Source organism: Cervus elaphus, chromosome X (assembly GCF_910594005.1).
Source record: "Cervus elaphus chromosome X, mCerEla1.1, whole genome shotgun sequence".
Taxonomy (NCBI): Eukaryota; Metazoa; Chordata; class Mammalia; order Artiodactyla; family Cervidae; genus Cervus; species Cervus elaphus.
Genome location: NC_057848.1, coordinates 24,968,507 through 24,974,506, shown reverse-complemented (window position 1 = coordinate 24,974,506; position 6,000 = coordinate 24,968,507). Strand labels below are relative to the sequence as shown.

At 41.8% G+C, this 6,000-nt stretch overlaps 1 protein-coding gene across 2 annotated transcripts in view; it reads left to right on the top strand.

Annotated features, from left to right (window-relative positions):
- Positions 1-1,024: 1,024 nt before the first annotated feature.
- VAMP7 (vesicle associated membrane protein 7) overlaps positions 1,025-6,000 on the top strand; it is a 76,897-nt gene continuing 71,921 nt past the window's right edge. For both annotated transcript variants that reach the window (XM_043896244.1, XM_043896243.1), the window contains exon 1: positions 1,025-1,158. The gene's annotated coding sequence lies outside the window, so the exon portion shown is untranslated. The remainder of the gene's footprint in view (positions 1,159-6,000) is intronic.

Genomic DNA, 6,000 nt, shown 5'->3' with positions numbered 1-6,000 from the left:
TTCTTGTAGTCATGTACAGATGTGAGAGCTGGACAATAAAGAAGGCAGAATATGGAAGAATTAATGCCTTTGAACTGTGGTGCTTGAAAAGACTCTAGACAGTCCCTTGGAAAGTAAAGAGATCAAATCAGTCAATCTTAAAGGAAATCAATCCTGAATTGATTTGGAAGGACTGGAAGGACTGATGCTGAAGCTGAAGCTCTAATACTTTGGCCATCTGATGGGAACAGATGACTTATTGGAAAAGACCCCGATGCTGGACAAGATTGAAGGCAGAAGGAGAAGAGGTCGACAGAGGATGAGATGGTTGGATGGCATCACCGACTCGACGGACATGAGTTTGAGCAAGCTCCAGGAAATGGTGAGGGACTGGGAAGCCTGGTGTGCTGCAGTCCATGGGCTTGCAATGAGTTGGACACGACTTGGCGACTGAACAACAAAGAGCAAGTCAGCAGAGAGCCATTGAGACATGAGACAGACGAGTTTCTTAGTGGAGCTCAAGTTGGTAAGAAGGAATAGGGATATAAAAGGGATGAGGGAGTTTACAGTCAATGAGATTAGTTGATTATTATTACTACTACTACTACTACTCTGCAACTATCATTGAAAGGAATGGGAGAAAGGATTGTTGAGCGACCCAAAGCGGTTAAAAAATGTGGCGAAAGTAGAGGGAATTCCTGTCAGATGAATTCTTTCTTGTCTATGAAGTAACAGGTGACGCTACCTGCTGCGACTAAGCAGGGAGACGGTAGGTAAAGCTCAGCTCTTCATTGATCCTACCAACTCAATGCTGGGCTTTTGGTGGCCCTACCTTCTCTCGTTTTCTCAACGGAATAGCGCTTGATGTGGTTGATGATGAGAATTGTTGATGGGGCAGCCGACAGCGTAGGCGATAGGCCAGCCGAAACTACCACTCCCAGGATGCAGTGCGGCTCCTGGGAAGTACGAGGACTGGGAACACCGCCGGCTCCGCCCCGCCTCTCGCTCCCATTGGACGAGCGCTCACATTCCCAGGGGGCCGCGCGCGGGCGGGGCGCTTTTTTGCGGAAGCCGGCGGCGTCGGGTCTAGCCTCCTCTGGGAACGGGTAGCCTGCGACCCGGTGCTGACCCGAGCGGCTCTGTCCTGACGCGGCGAGTTCTCGCACGGTGCCCGGAGAGGTAAAAGCAGCGGGGAGAACGGGGTGGAAGGCGGGGAGACGACGGCAGGGGGACCGCAGAGATGCCCACGGGAAGGTGGAATTAGGAGGCAATGGAAGGGTGACTAGGGCTTCTCTGGTGTCGACAGTTCGAATGGTCAGACAGGTCCACTTTGGGTGAAGTGCGTTTTATGCAGCGAAAAAGGCCTCGAGCGAAAGAGTCCGAATGCGTCACAAGTTCTTACAGAAGGGAAAAAAAAATGTTAAGTTTTCCCTCACTTTGTATTCCACAAGACCCCTTTGTAGCTTTCGAATCTCTTGAGATTCTTGAATCTTCTAAAAACTCTCTACGCTCTAGTTTCGATGACGTCACTTTCTGCCTTACCTTTTACTTCTGGGTTTGTAACCCTCTGCGAGCCCTTCCTCCAAGGCCCAGTGTTGTCATTTCTTCTTCCTCAGTTCAAATAGGAACTCTCTCTCTCTGCCCAGACTTATTTCCTCAGCGTCAGACCTGTATGGTGACGTTCTTGTTATTACTATTGGCCGATATTTAACAAACCAAACGCATACTAGACTTTTGAGGAAATGCTTTACACCTCCCTCCTCCATAACGCTCACAAACAGTTATCTTTATGTTTTATGAATTGCTTTCAGCTACCTGTAACTTCATGGTCTCATCCTTGAGCCCAGAGGATACTGTCATGTTTGGGACATTCTTTCACTTTGAATAACTGTGACTGAAAGCAGAGCCACTCATATGTTTTACAAATATTTATTGAACAGCTAATATGAGCTAGATGCTGTTCTAACTGCAGGGGATATAGCTGGTAATAAGATAGATCGCTACTCTCAGTAGCTTACATATTTGTGAGTGTGTGGAAGGGGCCAACAGGAAGAATCAAGATGATGTTATATGGTGGTGGTGATGAATGCAAAATAGAACAGGTATTTTTTACTTGACAGGGTAATCTCCTGTCTTGAGAAAGTGACAAGGATTAGGTTGGGTCTCAGAGCATTACCCCAAAAGAATATTTGCAATACCAACAAGAATATTCTTGATCTGAGACCAGATTTCAGGATTTTCGTAAACATATCTTCTTTTTCTCCCATATAAATGATTGTTCTTCATTCTTCTGTCTCTTCCAAGGTTACTGCATCACAATTGGTGATTTTCTGTCATTTGCTTATTTCCTCCCTGAGAAGAGTTGAGGACTGCATTACTCTCAGCTCAACTCATTTATCTTACTTAGGGAGATAGCTTGGTAATCAAAATATTGTTCTTGCCAGGTCCTACTGGATATAAAGTTATCTACCATTTATGTGTGTGTATGAAAGTCACTCAGATGTGTCCAACTCTTTGTGACCCCATGAAGTGCACCAGGCTCCTCTGTCCATGGAATTCTCCAGGCAAGGATATTGGAGTGGGTAGCCATTCCCTTCTCCAGGGAGTCTTCCCCTCCCAGGGATTGAACCTGGGTCTCCAGCATTGCAGGCAGATTCTTTACCATCTGAGCCACCAGGGAAGCCCCCATAAAACCAAAAGATGCTCAGTGTTTATTAATTTATTAAATATTTGAGGGATTATTATATGTAAGGCACTGTGCTGGGTCTTGAGAACCTAGTGAGGATAAAACATACACTTTGACCTCTCTTCCAAGAAGAAATAATTGTATACTGAGGAAATTCCCAATATACAGTCTGACAGCTGCATTTTTTTTTCATTGTCCAAGATGAGATAATCACAAGAAATCTTCTGAGCAGTTGTGTACATTCTTAGATTATTCACTCTTAAATTTTATTGCATTTATTTGTTTCTTTCTGTCTTCCATATTGTACTCTGGCTCCGTTGAGTATAGCTATCCTTTCTCACTGGTCTTCATGCCTCCAATGTCTGCTATACTGAGTGCTTAGAACATGTGTTGAACTGAAATCAAAAGACTATTTGAGCAAATACAAAGTACTTAATTTATGCAAGGCCTTGTTTTTACATATGGCCATTATCCTTATCCCTAAATCGTCTCATTTGCCAAATGCCGACCGTTCCATCTCATCCAGCTAGTTCATGAACCTTCTCTAGCATGTTCTCACTTCTATGCCTTCTCTTGTTCCATGCAGTGTGCTCAGTCGCTTCAGTTGCATCCCACTCTTCATGACCCCATGGACTAGCCCACCAGGCTCCTCTGTTCATGGGATTCTCCAGGCAAGAATACCAGGGTGGGTGGCCATACCCTCCTCTAGGGGATCTTCCCCACCTAGGGATCGAATCCGGGCCTCTTGTGTCTCATGTATTGGCAGGCAGGTTCTTTACCACTAGCACCACCTTCCTGAGCACCTTCCATGTCTCCCTGCATTTAATTTAATGGGCCAGTTTAACAGTATGGCACATGATACAAGGGTGGAAAATTTAATTTTCTTAACATATACTCTGTGAAACATCCTGCTAATAAACTGTTGTAAGGATTAAACATAATACATCTCCATGCAGTAATACAATTAATGATACGGAATGCTTTCTTTTGATTTAGCATTGGCCATTACCAGGCACTATGTGGCAAGTTAATTTTTCTGTTTCTTTGTTCTGTTTGAATAGTTGCACTACCTTTATTCATATAGCACATTGTAATTACTTGGTTTCCACTTGATACAGACACCTTTCAGTATTATTTTCTGCTTAGCTTGAGATAGTTTATGTGTTAGTTATTTTTCCACACTGTCATTTTCAGACTACCAGATAAAAGTCTCAGCTCTTGTAAATCATTACTGCAAGAGATAAATTTTGTCTCTATAACAGATTTAAAAACACAGCAGGAATACAAGAGTGCTTGAGTCATGATTGTCATTATGATTTTAGGATGTGCCAACCTAATAGCAGCCAGACATGCTTCCAGTACATTAAAAATTAAGCACTGTTATTTTAGGGAATTTCTTGGCACCTATGCCTTTGTAATTCAAACGCAGCACTGAATTGTGTGCCATCACTCATTTAATGGGTATATGTGTAGATAATCCAGGATACTTTATATATTTTTAATGTTATCAAAATAAAAATAACAATTAAAAAAATTCTCTACCACCTAGATTTGAGTGTGACAAACACCGACTGATCCTTTTTCAATACTCAGTTCTCTGAAAACAACTTCAACTTCAATTTGAAGATGCTTCCACTGAGGTGGAGCATTTATATTGTTGCTGTGCTATTTTGTTAGCATTTTTTAAAAATGCAAGCAGCCTTTTACTTATAAATTGATATAACCCAAAAATTCCTTTGTAAGATTTTTGAAAGTCTGGATGCATTTTTTTCTATACATAAGGGTATTCATGACATTTCGCTTGTTAGGTCAACCAGTTGCATCTAATATAACCTTTAATTTAATGGACTGAAAGACCTTCACCACAATTTCTAATAATTCCTCTATGAGAAAAAACTGCATTCAGAATTCTCACTTGGATTCCCCAATAGTATATCTTTTTTTTGGGAGGGGGGGTAACCCCAGCAACTGAACCAAAAATGTTCTTTCCTTGGAACTTTCTAGGCAGAAGAAACAGGTCTTTTTAATTGGAGGTTGCCCTTCTGGTCCATTGTTCTAAGGACATGCCACTAATATGATTAAGGAAAGGGATTAGATAGAGGTTTTTGAGAGGTCAGGGAGGCAAGTTGGGGTGATAATGAATATGTAGAGGGGGGAGACTAGGAATGATTTGGGAGGCATGGTGAGTTTCCAAGATGGGGGTTTGTTGTGTCCTCAAAAAACATGTGTTGAATCCTGATGACCCCTGCTACCAGTGAATGGGACCTTATTTGGAAATAGGGTCTTTGCAGATATAATTAAGATGTAAGTTAAAATGAGGTCATACTGGAGTAGGTGTCCTTATGAGAAGAGATACAGAGACTCGCATGTGAAGACATGGATGCAGCAAGGAACACCAAGGATTTCTGGCAAACCCACCAGAAACTAGGAAGAGACAGGGAAGGATTCCCCTCTACTGATTTTAGAGGGAACGTGCACCTGCCAACATCTTGATTTGGGGCTTCTGGCGTCCAGAACTATAAGACAATAAATTTCTGTTGTTTTCAACTTTGCATCTTTTGGTATTTTGTCACAGAAGCCCCAGGAAACTCATTCAGGATTCTTAGCAGAAATGTAGTGGAATAGGGTTAATGGCTGTGGGACTAACTAAGGAGTGAGTAGGAGAACAGGGAAGAACTGTGGTAAGACGACTTTCCTTTATATTCCATTATCTTTTTTTTTCTCTTCTTTCTATGGCTTAGAATTTAATTCTTTTTTTTCTTGACTATGATCTTATATAGTGCTTCATCATTTATCGGTCATTCACATACTCTTCATTATTAGCAGAACCATGTTTTCTGACTTCATATGCAATATTCTTTGTACCATAGTTGTTTCCATTATCCCAGTATTCCTTTAGATATTACAGATTCTGTTGAAAGAGGATTGTAGTGGGGGTACAATCAAGTGAGACTTGATTATAGGTGTGAGTTTTAGCAATATAGGAGAGAATAAGAAATGCTTGTTAGTGACATCTGAGAGGAAAAAAAGTTTCTGTGGCTTTCTACCCAGTATGTAATAGCCAGGCATTTTTAAAATTGAGGACTTTTTTAATTGACTAAAATGCTGTATGCATAGCTTCCATAGCTATCCTTATATTCACTGTTCCTAGTTATACTCCAAATAATGTCATCCCCCTTCTAGGTGATTTGTTATGCTTGTGCTTAGTTGCTCAGTCATGTCAGACTCTTTTGTGACCATATGGACTGTGACCTGCCAGGTTCCTCTGTCAATGGAATTTCCCAGGCAAGGATACTGCAGTGGGTTGCCATGTCTTCCTTCAGGGGATCTTCCCG